We start from the raw sequence: 12500 nt of genomic DNA, 5'->3' as shown, positions 1-12500 counted from the left end.
GGCCTATCTCTCTCTCTTGCACTCTCTCTCTCTCTCTCTCTCTCTCTCTCTCTCTCTCTCTCTCTCTCTCTCTCTCTCTCTCTCTCTCTCTCTCTCTCTCTCTCTCTCTCATATATCCTCTTTTCCCCCCTCCCTCTCCCCTCCTCAGATGTGGGTTCAGTGGAAGGCTTGTGAATAACTGATCTGTATGTCTATCATAGAGCGATTAATCAGGACTCTCTCTCTCTCTCTCTCTCTCTCTCTCTCTCTCTCTCTCTCTCTCTCTCTCTCTCTCTCTCTCTCTCTCTCTCTCTCTCTCTCTCTCTCTCTCTCTCTCTCTCCCGTCCTCAGATGTGGGTTCAGTGGAGGGCTTGGCCTACCACCGTGCATGGGACACCGTCTACTGGACCAGCTCCACCACCTCCAGCATCAGCCGGCACAGCGTGGACCAGCGGCGCCACGGGGCTTTCACACGCCAGGCTGTCGTCACCATGTCCGAGGACGACCACCCGCACGTGCTCGCTCTGGACGAGTGTCAGAAATAAGCCAAGCATCCTACTTTCCTTTTGTGTGCCAATCCTTGAAATACAGTAGGGTCAGTAGGTTGAATGGATGCATGTAGCCTACATTAGATGAGTGTAAATGTGTGATATGTATGCTTGCTTGACTTTTTTTTTTTTAAGAATTAAGTGTCTTTCTTCATTCTTTCTTCAAAGTTTTTGATTTATTCAGGTCATGTAGCCGAAATAGTTTAGCTGTAGAGAACTGAGGCTTTTGTAAATTCCGGAGCCTCTTTTGTCTGGGAGCGTTAGCATGCTAATGCTGGATGAATGTCAAAGTAAAGTCTAGCTCAGCTCACGCTTGTACTTTTTTTTTTTACTCCTACAGGACATAGCTGCTCCAAAACGCATTTTCCACATCGTAACTTTAATGGAGCTCTTTTGTCAATAAAGTCCATTATCCCAAAGTCCATTATTCTCTCTGCTTCTGCTTCACACAGGCGTAATATTTAGCAAAAAAGGACACCTTTGCCCAATGTCACTCACGGTACGCTGAGTACAGATCTATGTTGTTAGCACTTACTAGGCTTGCAGGCAAATTACACTGTCTGACAGCAGTGTGCTTAACGGGCCTAGATACAGGTTCAGCACTTGTTGAGGGAGTGGAAATATTGTCAATGCATTCTTTGTGCCATTGGCATGGTGCGGAGATAACTTACAATGCGGCTCACCTCAGCAACCCTCACTGTGGGAACGAGATTAAGAGGTCTATGCAGCCATGTTAAATGGACTGCATTTACATCACATTTTGTGCACAGGGTGTATTTATTAAAGGACTTTATTTTGCCCAGACACACACACTGAGCTTCCCATTAGACATAATGGATTGAGCTGAGTTTTAATACCTGTAATGCACCTTTAATATTGTTTTATTTCAATAATGACCATATTGTCATTTAATGGCCTGCTCGGTTCTCCTCGTGGTTACTTTAGTGTTAAGGTGACAGCCTTAGTGTGGTGTATTGTGCTTTTATAGTTTGCAGATGGGGTTTACTGGGGTCACTTGTCTAATGCAAAGCTCATAATACTGTCAATGCAATAATTCATCTATGCAGGCCTCTATCACTGCAGCATGTCACCAGTGTGTTATTCAAGTTCTTCTACATTTGCTTTTGTTCATATTGAAGTCTGCATATACAGTCAATCCATTTCCCTTTTTTTACAAAGCGTGTCCTCTGAGTTTAATCAACCTGGTTCCTTTGAGAACTGTGTTACACACAATGAAACATTTATTTATTTATTCATTTATTATTTATTTATTAATCTGTTTATTTTTGAACTGGAACTGGATTCAGCTATTTGCGTTTGCAGTTATTTGCTGAATTCATGAAAATCAGAAGAGTAAATGGAAAGAGCTGCACACCTGAGAGCTAATGAAAGGCGCTGCACTCCCTCAGCGTCTTCCACTGTGTCGTAGAAATCCATTTACCAGCACAGTGGGCTAGTTCACATCTGTGATTCACACAGCATGGGCGGCTTGCTTAACTAACAAACACTGACAAGCAGACAGAAATGCACACACGCACGCACGCACGCATGCAGGCAAGCACGCACACACACACACACACACACACACACACACACACACACACACACACACACACACACACACACACACACACACACACACACACACACACACACACACACACACACACACACACACACACACACACAAACACACACACTTGTCCATGGAGGTAGAGAGCCCTTTAGCATTGTCATTTCAGTATGGGTGAAAACCTGATGTGATGTCTGGTTTAAAGTCAGTGTGGATGTCCCATTGCAGACCAGTGAAGTACATAATGCATTTGACACATCAACATTACAGTATAAGGCATTCCCTTTCAACTTCAGTGTCTTATCATCACTTACAATAATACTAAATACCCTGTATGCATGGCCGTAGTTACATTTGAGGTTCCCGAGGTCCGGACCTCGCTCATTTCGTCCGAGATTTTTTTTTTTTTTTTAACGCCAAATATGCCCAAATGAATCAAACACACAAAACTCAAAACCTCTGTGAAACGTGCTTTGCAAATAGTGATTAGTGGTCTATGAGTTCTATTTTGCCTTTGTGTTCTGTTTGTGCAAGTGATTCATTAATAGAGAGATAGCAGCCTACACAGTAACGCACCATCAGGAACGTGGCCATTAAGCCTGCCCACGCTGCGCTTGGGCGCTTGAGACATCTCCTATAAAGCCAAGCGTTTTAAAACAGTGGCCCAATAGGTGGATGTCTTTCACAACTTTGTGAAACCGTTTTAACTGAGTCATTATTTGAAAGAACCAGCCATTGGGTTCTACTTGTAAATCGGAAGGTCTGTAATAAGCGACAGAAAAGGACATAAAAGGAAGTCACCAGAGCGTCTTCAGATGTGGATTTTTACCTGCTTATTTGGTCAAGTGACAAGATTAACGTTTCGAGTTGTCACGACTTCTTCAGAGTCAATCACAGTAAAATTTCCTCATCTGAAGATGTTCTGATGTCCTCTGTTTGCACTAGGCCTACTAGGCTTAGGCCTATATTTTTCCCATGCAATGAACAAGCGCGCCTTGCGCGCGAGTGGTGCGAGTCGTGGAAGAGAACGCAATTCAGACATCAAACAAGCTCGCTTGAGACACAGGTCGCCAACATGGATGCACAGTTTTAAAACAGCAGCATAGGCATATGCATAAGGAGTTATGAGTAGGCTATCGTCTTTGACAACGTTGGCATTTGATAACTAAGTCACTATCTGGCATAAGCCGTCATTTGGTTTTAGATAGGCTAGTGGAAAAAAAGACCGACTGACGCCATCAGCTGCATAAAATAACCAATAAACATTCAAACTTAAGCTCAGCTAAAAGCAGGCTGTCAGATCAAAATAATTTGATTGTAAATTGGAGGGGTTATTATTGCCTGTTTTGATAGACTTTCGTCTTTCGCTTTTGCGTGTACAGAAATACTACTAAAAAAATAATAATAATAACAAGCGTGCAGGCGATGCGAGGAAAAGAATTTTCAGCTGACAAGACGTTAGTTTTACATAAGCATATAACAGGCAGCAGGCTCCACAACAACCACGCCACAGTCCTAACTTGTTGCCTATGTCAACTTCAAGAAATCATTTGGTAAGTGAAAATAGGCTACTGTTTTTTTGGTTTTTTTTGCTGTACTGCCGTTAAAATAGTATCCAAATGAAGAAACATATTCGTGTAGCTCGTGGGACTGTCTACCGACTTCAACGGATATTTTGACTCATTTGGCCACTTTGTCATTAGCCTATGCCCATAGCCTACTTTAAGATGGTAGATTAATAATCATATTGACTTTATTGTATTAGGTCAGTGTTTCTCAACTTTTTTTATGCGAGGCACCCCTTGAATTCATTAAAAAAATGAAGGCACCCCAAACTAACAAGCCGTAACAGGGCATCGCATCCGATAGTAGACTAACACATTTGGAGACATCACACAACCTAGGCTAGCCTACGTTTGAAGTTGCAGCTTTCTGCGACCTAATATTGTGCGTAAATGGCAGATGAAAGATTCCAGACTAAGTAGGCTATTCATTTTTAAATTCAGACATGGGTGTAATTTCCACGGGGGTTACGGGGGTTTTGACCCCCCCAGACTTCAAACCCTGACAATATAACCCCCCTTATATGGGTTTAAATTGGAGGGACCTTTAGATATGAATGTGTTTAAAGTCTCATGTTAATTTTGATATACCCATTCCACAGAAAACGAGTCACAGAGAGCAGGGCAAACATGTCCAAGAGATTAAAACAAAACACCATGGATGCATATAAATATATGTATTATACATAAACATGTAGGCCTATAAAAATGTACTTTTTTAACAAATATATTTTTAAAAATTAAAAAATTTCGGCGCGCGCTGCGCGCGCGCATTTTGGACCTCGGTTAACCCAACTTGCTGGCTACGGCCATGCCTGTATGTTTGAGGTAGGCCTACACTGTAACAAATAGCTGTTTATTTACGGAATTCTGCAACAGCATTCTACTGCTTTTCGAAAAAACAGACAACTACTGTGAAAATATTACTTTGAGTCACATATTGAGCAAAAACAGTAAGTACTGCACAATAGCAGTATTCGCCGTTGTGGAAAAAACTAGAGATGCACCGGATCCTGATTTTTAGGATCCTGCCGGATACCAGATCCACTGAATAAGATCCTGCCGGATCCGGAACCGGATACCGGATCCTACAAAAGGTTTGAAACATATAGTCTACTCGCACACGTGGGCCCTTTTTATTACGTTGGCGCAAACTATTGTTTAGACTCATTGGCTTATTGCCACACTGCCTTCAATAGCCGCTTCCAAAGGGATTTCACTCCATGCAGTGATTGGGGTTGTGAAAGACTGAAAAGCCTAGGCTAGACATGCACCAGACCCTGATTTTTAGGTAACATGCCGGATACCGGATCCACTGCTTAAGATCCTGCCGGACCCGGACCCTGTGAAAAACTCTATTATCCTGACGGATCCGGAACCGGAACCGGATCCGGAACCGGAACCGGATCCGGTGCATCTCTAGAAAATAACAAGTTATTTTAGGCAGCACCATTGAAACCCATTCATCCTCCACTTGTCCGTGATCACCATCAAACTTCAATACCACCTGAAGAACTGAAGTCATTCTGACTGGTTAAAGATTATCTGATACTATCAAGCATGATGAAACAATTCCTAAGGAAACTACAATACTTAAAAAGTGCTTGATGCAGCAAAGTGTGAGTAGCACATGCATTTTGATAGTGATGAAAGTGTGAATGGCTGAAACATTTTAAGAACTTGTAACACTCTTGCAACAAGCAGCCCCATCTAAACTGCTAATCAGTGCCTGGCCTCACCTGAGTAGGGCTGTTATGCCATTATTCAATTACGGGCGTCACCTGCCAAGGGCCTGATGACTCTGGTCACATGGTACTCTTGCACCTGTATATAAATCTGGACTATCAACACTTCAGTTGCTTGCCTGCCTGCTGGCTGGCCTGCATGGCACAGCATAGCACTTGTTTGCCTACAAGCTTGCCTACAAGCTTGCTTACATGCTTGCACACTTTCCTCTTTGTGAAAGCTTGCTGTATGTGGCACCATTTGTGGCATTGTGGCATATAATGTGCCTGCTGCAAATTAGGCATTGCTTTGAGAGCTAGCTTGTAGTGCTGCTTGTTTGCTGTGCTACTTGGTGCAAAATATTTTTTAAAGACTGACCAATGCTATATTCATCATTGGCTCATCAAGAGATACAGTAAAAAGCCCACCTTGCACACTATCATTGTAACATAGCACTGCGTACTCTGACATTTTGTTCATGCCCACACTTTCAAAGGACCACCGCAAACCATTTTCTCAATACAGCATTGCGGCATAGTATCATGCTCAAGGCACTCCAGTCATGGTGAATGATGGGAGGGTGGGGTGGTAACATGGCCAGAGTACCACAGTTATGGAGAATGATGGGTGGGGTGGGAAGTTGCCATGGCCATATTCATGAATACAACTATGACCCAGTATTTGCCTGTCATCACACAGTACAATTCAACTTTTTAACTGAAATGTACTGTTATTTTTCTGTAGAGTACTGTTATTTAACAGTTCAATTGCTGCTGAAAAAAATGTTATATACTGTGATACATTAAACAGCAATGAGCTGTATTTGATTTTTGGTGTGAAATAACAGTAGAATTACAGGTAAATATAATTGCCAGTAACTGCCGTTATTTTGCAGGGAAATTTTCTTACAGTGTACAGTATGCTACACTGTCAATTTGTGCTATGGTTATATATTATACTTGGTAATATATTGGACTTGATATTGAACTATATATTATACTTGGTTATATATTGGACTTGAATTTTGAAACCGAATTTATAACCACCACTTTGGGGAGTTTTTGGAATAAAGTTCTAATTTTGTTTGACCTTCACTAAAGAATGAGGGTATAAACATCAAAGCAATTGCCAGCATGTTGTTTCCACAATGGGGTCACATAGTAGATAAACCGCCTGTGCTGCATGAAAGTTCAATTTGCAAACTTTAAGTGTGTGTGTGTGTGTGTGTGTGTGTGTGTGTGTGTGTGTGTGTGTGTGTGTGTGTGTGTGTGTGTGTGTGTGTGTGTGTGTGTGTGTGTGTGTGTGTGTGCTCGTGTGCGTTTGTGTGTGTGTGTGTGTGTGTGTGTGCGCACGCGCGCGTGTGTGTGTGCGTGTGTGCATGCGGGCAGGCGTGTGTGCTTGTGTGTGTGTGGTTTGGAGGGGCAGCAGCAAATTTAGAAGGCTACACAGGAAGAAATGTGACCCTGGGTTGAAGGAAAAAATGAAACTCTGAAAATACCCTGATTTTGCTAATTTGGCATGCCACCGACAGCACAATACTTGCCTTCTAATTGGAACTTATCCTGCAATGATTAATTTGCCATGATGTGTAAGCAGTTTTACTATTTTCTGCCAGACAATTAAAATATGAGAAAAAGAAGCAAAAAGGCTATTATTTTTTGGACTTGCAGCTTAAATGTACTTTATTACATAGACACATCAGGTTATTCACTTTATCATATGCATCTATGCCATCCTATTATAATGTGATGTTCTCCACTTACGTCAGGACTATATAAATTGTGTTCACCTTTAAGGGTTGTTGTTCACTTACTTTATTTCTTGTCAAATGCTTGAGTAATGAAGAATACAGCCCCTAGATCATTGGACTATACATTTAATCATCTCTTATTTCATGAAGTTATGTTACCATCCCTTGAGTAATAGATGCATTTGACCTTGGGAAAGCTACAAGGTCATCTGAAGAATCATCAACTGCATTTGACAAGCTGTCCATCATTTGTGACAGGAAGTGGCCGTCAGTCTGATGTTGCCAAGGGCCGTTTACAAGAATGTCACGCCATGATATAAATTGTGTGTCTTTGTGGACATGTCCCAAAGTACAAAGTGAAGGACCATTATTTTCTCAAGCCTTGTGTGCGACATTGTGCTGTCACGGCTACAATGTGTGCAATCTCTCAAACAGGAAGTGAGACTTGCGCAACACAACCAGTCATCCCACATCAGCCTTGCGGCAGTGATGACACAATGTTGTGTCAGCGTCTCCTCTTGTGAGACAGTTGAATTGGTCATCACCACCTAGGAGGACTTCCAGCCAAAACGGTATTCAGTGTCACTTCTCGTTATTTTACTGACTGAGATCAGTGAATTGGAACCGACTATAATGGATTGAACAATTTCATTCTCTTTCGTTGGCCCCACGAGACAGTCACTGACTCACTTGGAATAAAGCCTGCCATTCGCTCTACGATTTTGTGACCTTCAATACCAACTCACAATGGTTTATGATTTCATCGTCTTTTTCTTATTTAACCTCCTGATGTATTCTTTGGCAATATCAGTAATTTGCTATTATAGATAATAATCGATTTGATATTCTTTTCTGCATTGCCTTTTTGCTTCTTGTGTAGCTCATTGATCTGTTCTGTAGCACAACGTGCTAATACCCACATACCAGACTTGTATGAAATTCTAAATTGAATGAATTGAAATTCACAGTAATGCCATAATATGAACACTAGGTGGTGATGTTCTTTGTAGTCTCAATGGGTGGTGTAGATTAAATAAAAAAAAATCAAGGTAATGACACCACCTAGTGTTCGTATTATGGCATTCTTTGAATTTCAATTCATTCAATTCGGAATTTTGTACAATCCTGCCACATACCATATGCAGCAACATTGCTCATGGGGACCCAGGTTTTGAAACCATCCTGGATCATTTCCTAACCCTTCCCCATTTCTCTATCCCACTGCATTCTATCTCTTAACGGCCCTATCTGAATAATAGCAAAATGTCCAAAAAACTGAAAAGTGTTTCCATCGGGTCGCTGGCCAACTAACCGATCAACTGGTGTAGTGTTCATGTATAGTCTGTTCTAGTCAAGGCTGAACTAGGACAAGAAATCAGGTCAGGCATTTTCATCCAAAGACCGGTGTACCAGGCATTGAGAGAGACGATGAAGCCTGTGGCAGAAAAATAATGATGAAATATATGAAATTTTGACTGCAACAGACCAAATGCTAAATTAATATCTGACTATCTTGGAGAGGTCTACTGTGGTGCCATGAGGACTTATATCATTGAGGGGATGTCCAGGTCCTGGCCATAATAATCAACAGTCCACCAGGCAAATGCCCTATGGCCAATCCAGTCATAGTTCTATTAGCATGCAGTACTATACATGGGTTCGCCATGTTTGTAAACACGATGCTTCGAGGAGGGGCAAGACACTGGCAGCCAACCACGTGAGCTAATTTTTTGACCGACAGTGGTTTCCAACAATCAGAGGTTGATTGTGCGCAGCTAGTTTCACGCAGTAAGGTTCAAATAAAAATGTAGAACCCATGTACACTGTAGCAGAGGGGGCTCAGCATTAGCGTTAGCATGTGTGGTTGGCTGTATTGCCAGGGCGAGGGGGTTCTAAATCTCCACAGTACTCCGTAGGGGCCCAGCCCAATTTAAACCCCCCATGCCCCCTGTCATGCATAATGGATTATGATGGTTCTATTTGCATCAGTTAAAATGAGGCATACCCCCCCATGAATTCATTGAAACTGTGTTGTCTTTCAGAGGCTGTGAAATGTACAGTGGTCATGGAGGGTAGCAAGATCTTTTTTTCATTTCTATTTCTAATTTACTGTACAGTAAGTGTCTTCAATTGTTTTTTTTTTTGTTCTTTGGCTGTGTTTGGCTCTCTCACCCTCCCTCCCTCCCTCTCCCTCAGTTTGCCTTGTAAGGAGTGCAATTATTAAAAATGCATTACCTTTTCACATTTCAATATTCACCAGCACCCATCTTGACAAGATTTACAAATTATATATCAAGATGTTAAAAAGTAATTTGTCTTTTTATCTTTCTGAAAGCATGCTAGCAGACGGTGGAGGGAGAAAAAAAACATTGCTACGTCCTCATTGACATTAATGCTCCTGTGTGGTTGTAAGAGACAGGACACCACAGTCAGATTTGATTGCAGATAGCACTCAGAGCAAGCGAGTGAGAGAGACACACACAGCAGATTAATGTAGTCTGGATGATGCTATGAATAATTCTGATATGTCTTGATTTATTTTCTCAACAGACAGGGAGGACCTTTAATGTTTCCCTCTCTAGCCTATTAAAGTCATCATCTTGTCCTCAACTCAATTTCACACATCCTATTTGCTCAGTTCTGAGTCCTGAGGCGGTGGGGGTGGGGGTGTGGTGGAGGAGAAGTATTATGGGATTGGGGGTGGTGTGATTCCAAGTGATCTCCAGGGATATGTATATATTATGCGCATGATAATGCCTTTGCTTTCGGAATGAAAGGATGTTACATCTCTTTATCACAGAACTGTGTCTGATTCCTTTGAGCTGAGATGTGTGCACCACAGTGTTGAACTGCAATATGATTGGCCATTCTTGCAGAGAGCAGCACGAGTAATACGAGTGTTTGGATTCAGATCGTTTTATGGTTCTCTGTACATCTTTTTTTGTACCAGTTTTTAAGTGCATTTTTTTAAGTACATGAAATGTAATGATGAACTTTTTGAGTGGATCTGACTTGGTTTAATATATAACTTAGTAATATTAGAAAGATGGAAACTTGTTTTGTTCTGAACTTGATTTTTTTGTGACAAGATGTGACAGATGTGAAAAGTACACGCTGTTCAAATAAATAGGTCTGCAGAATGAGGAAACTGGAAACTTCTCTTTAATTGCAAAACTATGGTACCAGAAACCCTTCTAAAAGGGTGATAATGGTCAGAAATTAGAACACCTTATGTCCTACTTACTTGTACAGTACATCCACATTTGTATGTGTCTCGTTCTTTATCCCAACCTCGTTTTTTGGACAAACTGCTTGTAATTGTTTGGACTCCCCAAGTTCAGCAGCAGTGCTGAATGGGTAATAAGTACAGGTATAAGTTATTAGAGCATAATGATATCATACTTAAACATGTACATCTGTGTTTTTGTCATTCTTTTTCTCAAAGTTTTGGATGAGCAGGTTGTAGAAAACACAGATGTGTTTGTGTTTTACTTGTTTTGCGAGAGCCCACACACCTCAAAGGCATCTTTTTCAGCAGGTGCAGCTTTTCATGGTACTTCAGTCATGCATGTGTTTTACTTGCTACAATATGTGCTGCTGTTCTTTCTCTCAGCCTGATGTTTTGGGAAACTTTCTTTGGAAACTTTTTGCATTTGTGTGTACTGTGTGTGCAGCCACATTTAGTAAGAAGCAAGTAAAGACTCTCCTCTTTCGTGGCTATCTACTAGACTAATGTTTGAGCTGCCCTTGCCCCAGGCCAGACTCTTGACACATGATGTGTGTGTGTGTGTGTGTGTGTGTGTGTGTGTGTGTGTGTGTGTGTGTGTGTGTGTGTGTGTGTGTGTGTGTGTGTGTGTGTGTGTGTGTGTGTGTGTGTGTGTGTGTGTGTGTGTGTGTGTGTGTGTGTGTGTGTGAGCTCTACACAAAAAAACAAAAATCCTAGCATCTGCACTTGTTCTGTATATCTCCTGTGCACTTTGTATCTGCTAGTGATGCTGGCTATGATTATGTCCTCATTTGGAAGTCGCTTCGGTTATAAAGCGTCTGCCAAATGCAATGTAATGTAATGTTTGTGTTGTTCTGTGTTTATCCTAGCCTGATGTTCTGGACCAATTGGAACGAGCAGCGTCCGAGCATCATAAGCTCCACTCTGGCCGGCAACAACATCCAGGTGATCGTGGGCGCCGACATCTTCACGCCCAACGGCCTGACGATCGACCACAAGGCGGAGAAGCTGTACTTCTCAGACAGCAGCCTGGGCAAGATCGAGAGGTGTGAATACGACGGCTCCAACAGACAGGTGAGGATGCCTATTTGTTGTTTTTAGGGCTGGGCAAGGTTAACGCGTTAACGGTGCATTAACTATTGAGGTCAGGTGATTTTTTTTTTTGTTGCCTTTTATGACCGTCACGTCGTTCGTTTACTTTTATTTTGAAAGCGTCAGCACTCTTAAAGATCGAGAGGTGTGAATATGACGGCTCCAACAGACAGGTGAGGATGCCAATGTGTTGTTTTTGTACAGTAGCTGTGTTTAAACTGCTGATCACGCACACACGCACACACACACAGACTGGCCTATTGCCTATTGCCGGGGCAAGATCGAGAGGTGTGAATACGACGTCTCAAACAGACTGGTGAGGATTACAAGTTTTTTAATGGCCGATGCGATACCGTTTTTTTTTTTTTAATCAACCTTGGCCGATACCCGATTTCCGATATCTGATATTTAGGGCCAATATGGGTTAAAAAAAAAAAAGGTTAAAAAATGAGAAATATTCCAGGTCTCAAGTTAAAAATAAACATTCCTTTAACATTATCAAATTGAGGTAGAACTTGCAACATTTAAACATCCACTCTAACAATTAAGTTATGTCTAAGTTATGTCCAAGTACTAAAAAAATAAAGTGTCTTGGTGCTTTTAAAAAAAACCCAGAATGACATAAAATAATAAATATTGCGTATCGGCCAAAACCACACGCCTATCGGCCGATACCGATACACTTAAAATATGCAAATATCCGATATCAGACCAATATATATATTGGTCTATCCTTAGTGAGGATGCTTAAGTGTTGTTTTGTACAGTAGCTGTGTTTCATTGGACTGCTGATCACACATTGCTGGAATAGGTCTTTATATGGATCTATAGACTTGTTAGTCATCTTGCGGAAATCTTGGAGACACCTTCTGGAATCTATTTATCATTAAGACCAGTAACACAAGACCCTCTGAATATGAATGGGGAAATGCAAGTCCAGGACTCACAGATAACTGACAGTACTGTGAATTAAAATGAAGGGTTTTTTTTAACATATATTTTTAGGACTTTTTTGCCTTTATTTTTGACAGGACAGTGGAGGAGA

Source organism: Engraulis encrasicolus, chromosome 13, assembly GCF_034702125.1.
Source record: "Engraulis encrasicolus isolate BLACKSEA-1 chromosome 13, IST_EnEncr_1.0, whole genome shotgun sequence".
In the NCBI taxonomy this organism is placed as follows: Eukaryota; Metazoa; Chordata; class Actinopteri; order Clupeiformes; family Engraulidae; genus Engraulis; species Engraulis encrasicolus.
The sequence above is the reverse complement of the archived record's forward strand: the minus strand, read 5'-3'. Positions refer to the sequence as shown.